At 46.9% G+C, this 11,001-nt stretch overlaps 1 protein-coding gene across 6 annotated transcripts in view; it reads left to right on the forward strand.

The window, feature by feature from the left end:
- The window catches only part of TMEM67 (transmembrane protein 67), a 123,102-nt gene that overhangs the window by 92,799 nt on the left and 19,302 nt on the right, over positions 1 to 11,001 (forward strand). The gene's annotated exons all lie outside the window — the stretch shown is intronic.

Genomic DNA, 11,001 nt, shown 5'->3' on the forward strand with positions numbered 1-11,001 from the left:
CTGAACTGTGCACTTAAAAGATAGTTAAAATGATAAGTTTTATGTTGTGTATACTTTACCACATTAAATACAATTTTAAAATGAAGAAGAAAAAGAAGGGATGGAAAAGTTATGGGCCCTCCTAAGTTTTCACTCAGTGACAAGAGCATAGCCCACTCGGAGCAGGTTCCCAGAGACCGTGAGGGACACAAATGTGTCCTTATTCCACTTGAGTCCTGCTCTTCTATGCGCAGGTGAAACGGAACAGAAAGCCCACATCCAGTTGGCTGACGCAGCAAAGCAGTTTTATTAGCTGAAGTAACTGTGCCAGTAGAGTCTCAGGATTTCATGAGCATCAGATTTACTTGCAGATTAAAGCTCAAACGGTCAGACGCCTCCTTGCAGTTTAGACTCAGTAGGGCTAAGGTGAGACCCACGAATTTGTATTTCTTGCTGTTGCCAGGTGGTTAGAGTGGAACTATGGTTGTCAAATGCTCATGTGTCATCCATGTCATCAGGGCCTGGCTCTGGCTCTCTCCAGGAAGTCTCTTGATTCTAGCATCCATCTTCCAACTTGTCACCAGGTGGATTTTCCCTACACGGGCTAAAATGTCTATCCCAGTTCCAAGTCTTACATCTGCACCCCACGTGGTTCAGAGCAGGAGACATGCCCTGTGTCTAGCATCCCAGGCATGTATTTAATAGGATCTCTCTCTCTCTCTCTTTTTTTTTTTTTTTTTTTTTTTTTTTTTGACAGGCAGAGTGGACAGTGAGAGAGACAGAGAGAAAGGTCTTCCTTTGCCCTTGGTTCACCCTCCAATGGCCGCCACGGCTGGCACGCTGCAGCCAGCACACCGCGCTGATCCGAAGGCAGGAGCCAGGTGCTTCTCCTGGTCTCCCATGGGGGGCAGGGCCCAAGCACTTGGGCCATCCTCCACTGTACTCCCTGGCCATAGCAGAGAGCTGGCCTGGAAGAGGAGCAACCGGGACAGAATCCAGCGCCCCGACCGGGACTAGAACCCGGTGTGCCGGCGCCGCAAGGCGGAGGATTAGCCTACTGAGCCGCGGCGCCAGCCAATAGGATCTCTTTAGATCTCATGCCTCCCCCAAAAACAGTTACTCTGGCCACGATGTGGATTGGCTTCCTCTGGTGCTGGGATAGCTCCAACTTCCCTGGAATGACCTGGTTCCAGAGAGGAAGCAGGAAGGAGCAAACAGACAATAGAGAGGCAGTCAATAAGCACCCACAACCCTAGAGAAAGGGAAGCTGGAGGTGGGCAGAGGTGAGGCCACGTATGCTGTGACAAGGCATGCAGAGCTGAGCCAGAAGGCAGGATGATTGTAATGGAGCAGTGACATGGTTCATCTCAGGAAGATCAGTCGGGCAGAAGTTTGTAAGATGGACTGGGAAGAACAACTTGGAAAATGAAGGAGAGAGGCAGCTCTGAGTGGTCCCCATCCCACTCCTCCTCTTGCATCCCACCCTTTGGAAGTGTTTAACTACCCTGGGCATCTTCCATCCCCTAATTTTCTTTCTTTATCTTTGACACACTTCTCACCTTCTAATATGTTGCAATCTTGACTTATGTTTATTATTTCTGGCTTGTCTGCTCTGCTAGAATGTCAGCTCCATGAAGGCAGGAATCTTTTGTCTGTTGGGTCCGGGACTATATCCTCAGCCCCTGGCACAAATTAGATGTTCAGTAAATACTGCTGAATGATTCAATTTCGCATGAGGACTCACCATATTTGCCTTTGTGCTTTGGCCTAAGCAGTATTTTGTTTTGTTTTGCCTGCATTCTCTTCTATCTCACCTCTCAAACTTTCCAGATTTCATCCAAGATTTAGCTCCCTGGAATCCTTCCTGCATTACCAACCATGAGCTGCCCCTTATCTGTATTACTGTGGCATCCACTTGTCACGGTGCATTATAGTAGCTGTGTGCGCACCTGTATTTTCCCCAGAAACAGCTCCTACATGGCAGAACAGGGTATAATTGGCTTCTATATTACAAACATTCTGCATAGTGCCTGACGTACTGAAGCATCCGGGAAAGGTTGTTGAATTAATGAACTGATGAACAGTTACATAAATGAATAGAACCAAAAGGGAAATGCAAAAGCCTCCTACAAATGGTTCCCAGTGTAACCATCCTCATTTCTAGTCGCAACAAATAGAAAGATGACGCGGCTTGCCTGCGTCCTGCCTGTCCTGTCACTGTTGTGCTCACAGGAGTTCGCTCTCCTGACCCATTAGCAACAACGTTTTCCCCCAGAAGCCATCATTTGAGTCTCTGTTGAGGTCTTGGGTTTAGCAGCAGAGATGGATTTGACCAAAGGACAAAACCAAATCAATTCTCCCTGCAGCTGCAGGTCTGCCATTGCTGCGGAGCCAGGTGGCAACCAGGCCTGAGTTAGCCAGGACAAGACTGCCAACTGCCTCAGCGGGGGCACCAGCCTGCAGACACCTGCAGCACGGCAGGGCGAGTGGGGCCCCACAGGGTCACTGGCAGCTCTACAGTTCCCTCCCCCACTGGTGTCTTCATCTACATAGCCCCAAGGCTTGGTTTCTCTTTGCAGGCTCTACCTAGACAGACCATCTGGTGTGGCATGTTCCCTGGATCTGTCTCTCTCAGGAAATCATTTTTTTTTTCTCATGAAATTGCAGATTTTAATAGCTGGAAGGAATTGTCAACATCTTCTCAGCCACAATATGCCACATTTACAGATACAAAACATTGAGTTCGGGGTCTTTATCATGGCAGCAGACAAAAGCTATTGTTGATCATTCTGATGATAAAGAAGCACTCTGGTTTTTGGCCCAGATTTTAACCAGTATCCTGACAAGGAAGGTCTGGGATGGATCACAAAGAGGGCTGACCCCTCACAGGGATGCCGTTCTCACCACCTAACAAGGCCAACAGGGCTTCAAAGCCCTTCTCAAGGCCAACCTTCGCTATCACTGACACACAAGAAACCTCTTGTCCCTGAAGTTGGAGCCAATTCACACTGTTGTAATATCTGGTATTTCAGCGTTTCCTGTGTCATAAGTGTCCTTTCCTCTTTGTCTCCTGAAATGATTTCTGTGGCTGTTTGAGAATGGAAATCCCATTAATATTTAACAGTATAATTTTCATAGTGCAGAACATGGTTCCTCACGTAACTTCTCTGTATGCACATGTGGATTGATTATCATTGAGACAGTAAAACTCCATGCAGTGTCATGATTTATTTGTGTTGGGGCTGTGGGGAGCAACCCGGACTGGACTGAGTTACTGGAATTAAGACTTATTCTATGCATCTGCTCTCCCACAATATGGCGCTGGGAGAGGAGAAAACAGCTTCTACACAGCTGCCTCCAGTTCAGCCAATAAACTGTAGGACTTGCTCCTGATTGGAGGAGAGCAGCGTACTCGGCGTGTGGGCAGCCGAGTTAGGATTGGCGGAGGAGGACTATAAAGGAGGAGAGAGACGGCATGCACCAGGAACATCTAAGGGGAACATCCGAAGGAACACCTGTGCAGCCCCCGAGAGAGCCGGCCGGCGGTGTGCCGCTCCCCTGCGGAAGTGGGGAAAGTGGCCAGGGGGAACCGCCCTTCCACGGAGGTGGAAGGGACGGTAGCCAACCCGGGAAGAACCAGCAGCAAACCCGGGGAGGGCCGAGCAGACGAAAGAACAGCGCAGGGTCCTGTGTCATTCCTCCATGAAGACGGGGAGTGACATAATGGTGCCATGACTCGGATGTGAAGCCTAGGCAGGGTTTAGTGTCGTTCCTCCGCGAAGAGGGGGAGCGACATAATGGTGCCGTGACTCGGATAGGAAACCTAGGAGGGAAGAAGTGGAAAATACCGGAGAGAGAGACTAGAAGAGCCTAGGGGAAAGCCGGACGGAAAAGGTGCCGGAAGAAGCTATTGAAAGCCTAGGCATAGACTCGGATACGGACTGTGGGAAAGAAGTTAGGATTTAAAGTGAAAGCAAGAAGAAACTTAGACTCAGATACGGACTGTAGGTTGAAAGTGAAGTGAAACCTATAAGAAACTTAGACTTGGATACGGACTGTGGGGAGAGGCCAGGAGAAATGAGGGAGGAATATTGTTGGAAGAAAACTTAGGGAAATATACCGGGTAGAGAAAAATGTTAGGGAGGATGAAGCCGCAAGTGCAGGCCGAGGCGGAGACGTAAGCCAGCTTGGAATTCGTCAAGTCAGCCCGGGGAGCAAGAGGCGAAGATCTGGAACCAGAGGCAGAGACTTGGGCCGCCAGGTTGGAATTCGCCAGGTTAGTCCGGGGAACTTGGATTGAATGCTAGTGGCGGAGACGTAAGCTACGCTGTGTGACTCGCGGAAGCCGCCGCGTGCAGAGAGAGCACGGGGCGTGAATAGATCGGGAATGCGGGGCTGGCGCGAGGCCGTGGTGCGGACGCGAAGGGGCGTGGAGACCGCGGAGTGTGCACTCGAAGCCGAGCTACGCAGAGCCGGGAGCCCGCCGGCGGGGCGAGGCGCCGGGAAGCCGCGCAGAGCCGTGAAGCTGCCGCAGGGCGAGGTGCCGAGAAGCAGCCTCGGGGCGGGCGCCAGGAAGCCGCAGGGATAAGAGAAACAGAAGTTTAGAAGTAAAATGAGAGAAATAGGAATGCTGGAAGATAGAAGTAAAATGGGAGAAATAGGAATGCCCGGAGATAGAGAAATAGAGAAATAGAAAGGCCTCCCCACAACATGGCAATGAGAGAGCTTGGATTCGGTCTGCCTGATTAGTGAGGCGATGAGCACCTGCAGGCGGCTAGCAGTTTATGCGCCGCAGGTCACCGAAGACAGGCACAAATTAACATCAATAAGGCCTCCCCACAATACCGCAATGAGAAGGCTTGGATTCGGTCTGCCTGATTAGTAAGGCGGTAAGCACCAGCAGGCAGCTCGACCAGAGTATGAGCTGCAGGTCACCGAAGATAGGCACGAATCAACACCAATAAGCCTCCCCACAATATGGCAATGAGAAGGCTTGGATTCGGTTTGCCTGATAGGGCTTGTAAGCACCTGCAGGCAGAGCAGAGCATGCGCTGCAGGGCACCGAACACAGGCACGCATCAGCACCTAAAAACCTCCTCACAACATGGCGAAGAGAGGACCCGGATTCGGTTTGCCTGATTGATAGGACTTGTAAGAACCTGTGGCAACTCTAGCAAGCAGAGCAGAGTGTGTGCCGCGGGGCACCAAAGACAGGCGCGTATCAACGCCAAAAAATAAAAAGAAAGGGGGATCTGTGGGGAGCAACCCGGACTGGACTGAGTTACTGGAATTAAGACTTATTCTATGCATCTGCTCTCCCACAATATGGCGCTGGGAGAGGAGAAAACAGCTTCTACACAGCTGCCTCCAGTTCAGCCAATAAACTGTAGGACTTGCTCCTGATTGGAGGAGAGCAGCGTACTCGGCGTGTGGGCAGCCGAGTTAGGATTGGCGGAGGAGGACTATAAAGGAGGAGAGAGACGGCATGCACCAGGAACATCTAAGGGGAACATCCGAAGGAACACCTGTGCAGCCCCCGAGAGAGCCGGCCGGCGGTGTGCCGCTCCCCTGCGGAAGTGGGGAAAGTGGCCAGGGGGAACCGCCCTTCCACGGAGGTGGAAGGGACGGTAGCCAACCCGGGAAGAACCAGCAGCAAACCCGGGGAGGGCCGAGCAGACGAAAGAACAGCGCAGGGTCCTGTGTCATTCCTCCATGAAGACGGGGAGTGACATAATGGTGCCATGACTCGGATATGAAGCCTAGGCAGGGTTTAGTGTCGTTCCTCCGCGAAGAGGGGGAGCGACAGGGGCCATCTGTCATCTTTGCACAAGGACAACATGCTAATAAATGGTGGCACAGGCCAGCGCCACGGCTCACCAGGCTAATCCTCCACCTGCACCTGTGGCACCGGTACTTGGGGTTCTAGTCCCGGTTGGGGTGCCAGTTCTGTCCCAGTTGCTCCTCTTCCAGTCCAGCTCTCTTCTGTGGCCCTGGAAGGCAGTGGAGGATGGCCCAGGTCCTTGGGCCCTGCAACTGTATGGGATACCAGGAGGAAGCACCTGGCTCCTGGCTTCAGATCGGTGCAGCGCGCCGGCAGTAGCAGCCATTTGGGGGGTGAACCAACGGAAGGAAGACCTTTCTCTCTGTCTCTCTCTCTCACTGTCTAACTCTGCCTGTCAAAATAAATAAATAAATAAATAAATGGTGGCATACAACACCAAAAATAATTTGAGGAGGTCGAGTATCAACAGCTTCCCTCCCTAGGTTTCTTCACTATTTGCCATATCATTTTATTCGCCAGGTATTCAGACAATGCTTTTTTCTCTATTAAAAATAATATTCTAGAATCGAAACCGACAGGCATTTATGGAAAGACTCCAATGTGCAAAATAGGGTTTCAGATTATTTGGGGATACAGAGAAATACAAAGTAAGTTCTGGCATCAAAAATTTCGTCTATCAGAAGAGATAAACGCATATATAAGTCAATATAATGAAAGGCAAAATGAGATAAATTCTGTTAAAGAAGTTGAACAAAATATATTGGAAACACAAAAGAATTGTGGAAATATGGAATTTAGGGTTGCAAGGCCTTTAAAAGGCATTTAGTCTCATTCTCCAAAGGTTACTTGAATCTATGTATCCTATGTTCAAACAACTCCAGTGATAGGGAACTCCAAGACTAATCTGGAAGTGTTTTTTCCTTCTTTCAATGAATGCATGCAAGACCACATGTGTGATGAATGGAATAATCCATTACCCTGTCCTATGTAGGCTGGGATGACTGATCAGTTGTCCATTCCAGGTTCATAGGCAGGTATGCTTCTTTGTAAATTTTTTAAAAATTTTTTTATTTATTTGAGAAGGAAAGAGTGAGCGAGCAAGAGATCTTCCATCCACTGGGTCTCTCCCCAGATGTCTACCACAGCCCCAGGCCAGACCAAAGCTTGGAGCTGAGAACTCAATGCAGGTTCTCACTTGGGTTGCAGGGACTCAAGTACTTGAGCTAAAACCTGCTGGGCATTAGCAGGAAGCTGGAATCAGGAACAGAACCAGGACTTAGACTCAGGTACTCTGACTTAGGATGCAGGGAACCAAAGTAGCATTTTAACTGCTATGCCAAATGCCTGTCCCTGCAGGTACTCTTCATTACACAGAAATGTCTACACTTCTATACAGCACTATTAAAATATGCACCAAACGGTTTTAAAAGATGACTGAAAAATGAAACATATACTTTTGAGGTGATATTACCTTACTAATGTTATCTAGATTCTTTGCCCTCATTCTAATTACACAATTAAATCTTGATGTCTTCATACTATCATAGGCAAATATCTCAAGATGTAATATTCTCTTGTAACCTAATTTATTGTTCATGATGGTAGAAGTAAATTTCTATTTCAAATAGTCTTCTTGATAATTGCAACTGTATTTGGCAAGCTTCTAGGCAGATTTGATTTTTATCTCCTAAGATTGCTGGCAAGGAGCTCATTCTCAGAGTTGGAAAAGTGCCAGCACTGTCATTTCTTGGTGTTCTCTTGTGCTTACATGTGTTTGCAATAATCATTTTAAGCCCCTTATCCATTTTGTTGAGGCTAATTTAATTAAGTCAAGATAATGAAGGTACTTCAAAAAGTTTGTGGAAAATCCAATTACTGATAAGTTAATTTGGTGCAAAAAATTTTTTTGGAAATACATGCTTTCCAAAAGTTTATCGAAAATGTGTCCTATGAAAAAATATGTATATATTTCAAAAATGTTTTGCATAAAAATTAAAGTGTAGCTCTTAACTTCATTTTTCCATGAACTTTTGGAAGTATCTTTGTGCTCTCGCTGGCTACACTTAACCTATTACACTTCCCTCTGTGACTTCAAAGCCTACCAAGCAGTGAGGCTGACTTCTTAGCCCTTCCTTGCTTTGGAGCCCCTGCTGTTTCTCGTGGTGTCAGGAACTCAAGACCCATCTGTTTCCTGTGGCCCAGTGGATCACCATGTGTACCCTTACTCATTTTGAGATCCCTGTTCACTGTGTGGCCTGTTCAGTTTTCTGAAAGATTGAAGAGTGAAGAACTTCTTCCTCCTGTTGAGTTACAACGCAGTTGTGTCATAGACAGCCAGCCTGCTAGCTCTTTCAGGCCCTGCGCTCTTTCTGCCCTGACTTCTCCAAATTGTTCCTTGTGGGTCTGGTGTCAGCTAAATGCCTACAGCCCTCTCTGCTCCTTAGCATCTTTTTATGCTAAATACACATTTTCTCCCAGGAGCTCCAGCCTTAACCCCTACCACTCAGTTCTATGTCACTGGTATTCCAGCCTGCCAAAGGTAAAACATCTAGATAGACAGGTGGATAAGCAGACAGATATTAGATGGTAACACATTCTTATTTCCTGCAGAAAATCTGAAACATCGAAAATAAAAATTAAACATTGGTATCACCCCTGATTTCACATCTCAGGGGTAAAGATCGAAACGTCTTGATGAAAACCCTTCCAAGTTCATTAATTTGTTCTTTCTTAAAGATTTATTTATTTATTTGGAAGTCGGAGTTACAGAGAGAGAGAGAGAGAGTTCACTCCCTAGATGGCCACAACAGCTAGCACTGGGCCAGGTCAAGCCAGGACCCAGGACCCAGGAGCTTCATCCGGGTCTCCCATGTGGATTGTGGGGGCCTAAGCACTTGGGCCATCTGCTGCTTTCCCAGGTGCATTAGCGGAGCTGGATCAGAAGGGGAGCAGCCAAGACTTGAACCAGCACCCATATGAGATGCCAGCACAACAGCAGCCACCCTTCCAGGTTCTTTCTATGCACGTACATATAGATTTCATTCTAGTCTTTTTTTTTTTTTTTCCATCATTAGCTTTTCCAATGTAGAAACACACCTATATGACATTGGCTAAACTAGAAACTAGAAGTAGCCTGGCTAGCACCAACAAAGCTGAAATTTCAAAGTGATACAGATTTTGCCTAACCTAGATATTTCTCCCTTCTGCAGAGCAGTTTTGTAAGTCTGAGTTTGTGTGCATTTGCTAAGGCTTACTGGAGACAAAAGCTTTGTTTTGAAAGGAAGGTTGCAGATTATGTCATCCAAACTCCACTCATTGCTAGAATTCCTGCCCTACCATCTCCTGAGGGCCCCCAGGCTTCACATGGGCACTTTCAGAGTGGGAAGCTCAAAGCCCATTCCATTGTGCCCCACCCTCAGATTCCTTGGTTAGGAAGTCTGTTGAAAATAAGAGGCTGATGCTCAGGAGGCACAGTGAAGACAGGATCAGGGAAAGCTTAAAGGAGAAAATAGAATTAGGAATGGGCTGTGAAGGGGAGTAAAAGATTTTTTACAAAGTGATTGAAAAATCTTGAGAATCTAGCTACTGTGGTAAGTAGAGGAATGAAGAATTAGGAAGGGCCTGTTCTACTGGCTAGGAAGCAAATTGCAAAACAATAAATGGCAGAGGGTGGTCTGCCAGGTTTTAATATTATTTATGTCTTTGCATTTTTGAGTATTCGCTGCATGCTTTCCTAATCACATCAGGCGTGGCCCAGAAACTCTCCTTTCTATGTCATGACAGCTTCAGTAGCTGGATGCTGAATTATTTTTAAATGCAGCTCATTCAAGATGAAAAAAAAAATACACTTGAGTTTCAATGATTCAAAGAATATAGCTGGAAGCAGAGCCTTGGGTAATGATATTACGTATCCAGTAGAAATCCAGACTCCTATTCCTGTCTCATCTGCGACTTGGCTGGAAGAAAAGGCTTTGAATCTGAGAACTCCAAAGGAACATGGAGGCGCTATCATTTAATGCTCCCAGTTTGCTTCTGTGACCAGTATTGACTCAGCACATTTCCAACAAGAATGTGGACCAGTCACGGGCCCTGACAGAGGGCTTCCCAGAACACAGTGGTTGGAGCCCATGGGTTGGGCACTTATGCTGTCAGTTATAGGAGAGCAGAAAAACCCTACCCAGAGATTAGCTTATCTCAGGCAAGAAGAAACTAAGTAGGAAAGGTTGACCTGTTTTCTTAATTCAACAAGAACATTTCTATAGAGGAATAAAAAAAACAATAAAAATAGAAATTTTAGAAGATAAAACAGTGTTTGTAAAATATATTCGGGCTACATACAGACCACTCCCAGGTTGCACACGGGTCTGAATTTCATGAAAAGCCCAACGCAGAGTCCTAACTATCGAAACACATAGCATATTGGCAAAAGGTTCAAATATGTGCTGAGAAATGGCAAACCACTTTCTTCTAAAATCTCTGTGTACCCCGACAACATAACTTGATTTGATGGTCTTTAGATAAGTTAAAATTATATAAAAATAAAAATATATAACACATGTGAATGCATTTGGGGAGTATACTTTTCAATTTAGTTTAAAATGTTTTATAAATGAAATTGGATCATAGTCTCCCAGAACCTGCAGTATTCACAGGCAGAGCCGATACTGTGATTCTGGGAGAGGAGCAGACTTGCAGGTGCCTTTGAGCAAAGAATGAGCCACCTGCTCACGCGAGGCAGGTGTAGCTCCCACACCTGGGCATGGCCCAGTGATCCATGAGTGGCCAGGATTTCAGATCTCAATACCTCCCCACCACCACGTCTGGGATGCATTTGTGCAGAACATAAACCACACAGCCCATCCAGGTCACACCAGCTGAAGACCACTGGTATCTGTAACAAGATTCAGTGTTTCTCCATTGTAGCAGCAAATGTGCTGCAAGTATCAGAATCCTGGCAGAAAGGAGATGTTGCAAAGTGGGTCAGCTTTTACTGTGTGGTGGCTTTTTAAGGCCAGCCATTCTTTTGTGATCTGTAGGGCCTGAGAGTATTCGAGTAGATTCCCCGGAACTATCTGTTCCGCTAATCTTTCCTGGGCCTGTTCTCTACCTCCTTTTATTTTGGTCTCATCCCTGTTCAACTCCTGGTGCTTGGTGCCAGGATCCCCTTCACTGGTCTCTGCTGCTGGCCCCTTTAAGTGTGATGGATACTTCTTGATATGGACACAGTACTTGGGCATGGG

The sequence above is a fragment of the Oryctolagus cuniculus genome, chromosome 6, assembly GCF_964237555.1.
Source record: "Oryctolagus cuniculus chromosome 6, mOryCun1.1, whole genome shotgun sequence".
NCBI classification, from domain to species: Eukaryota; Metazoa; Chordata; class Mammalia; order Lagomorpha; family Leporidae; genus Oryctolagus; species Oryctolagus cuniculus.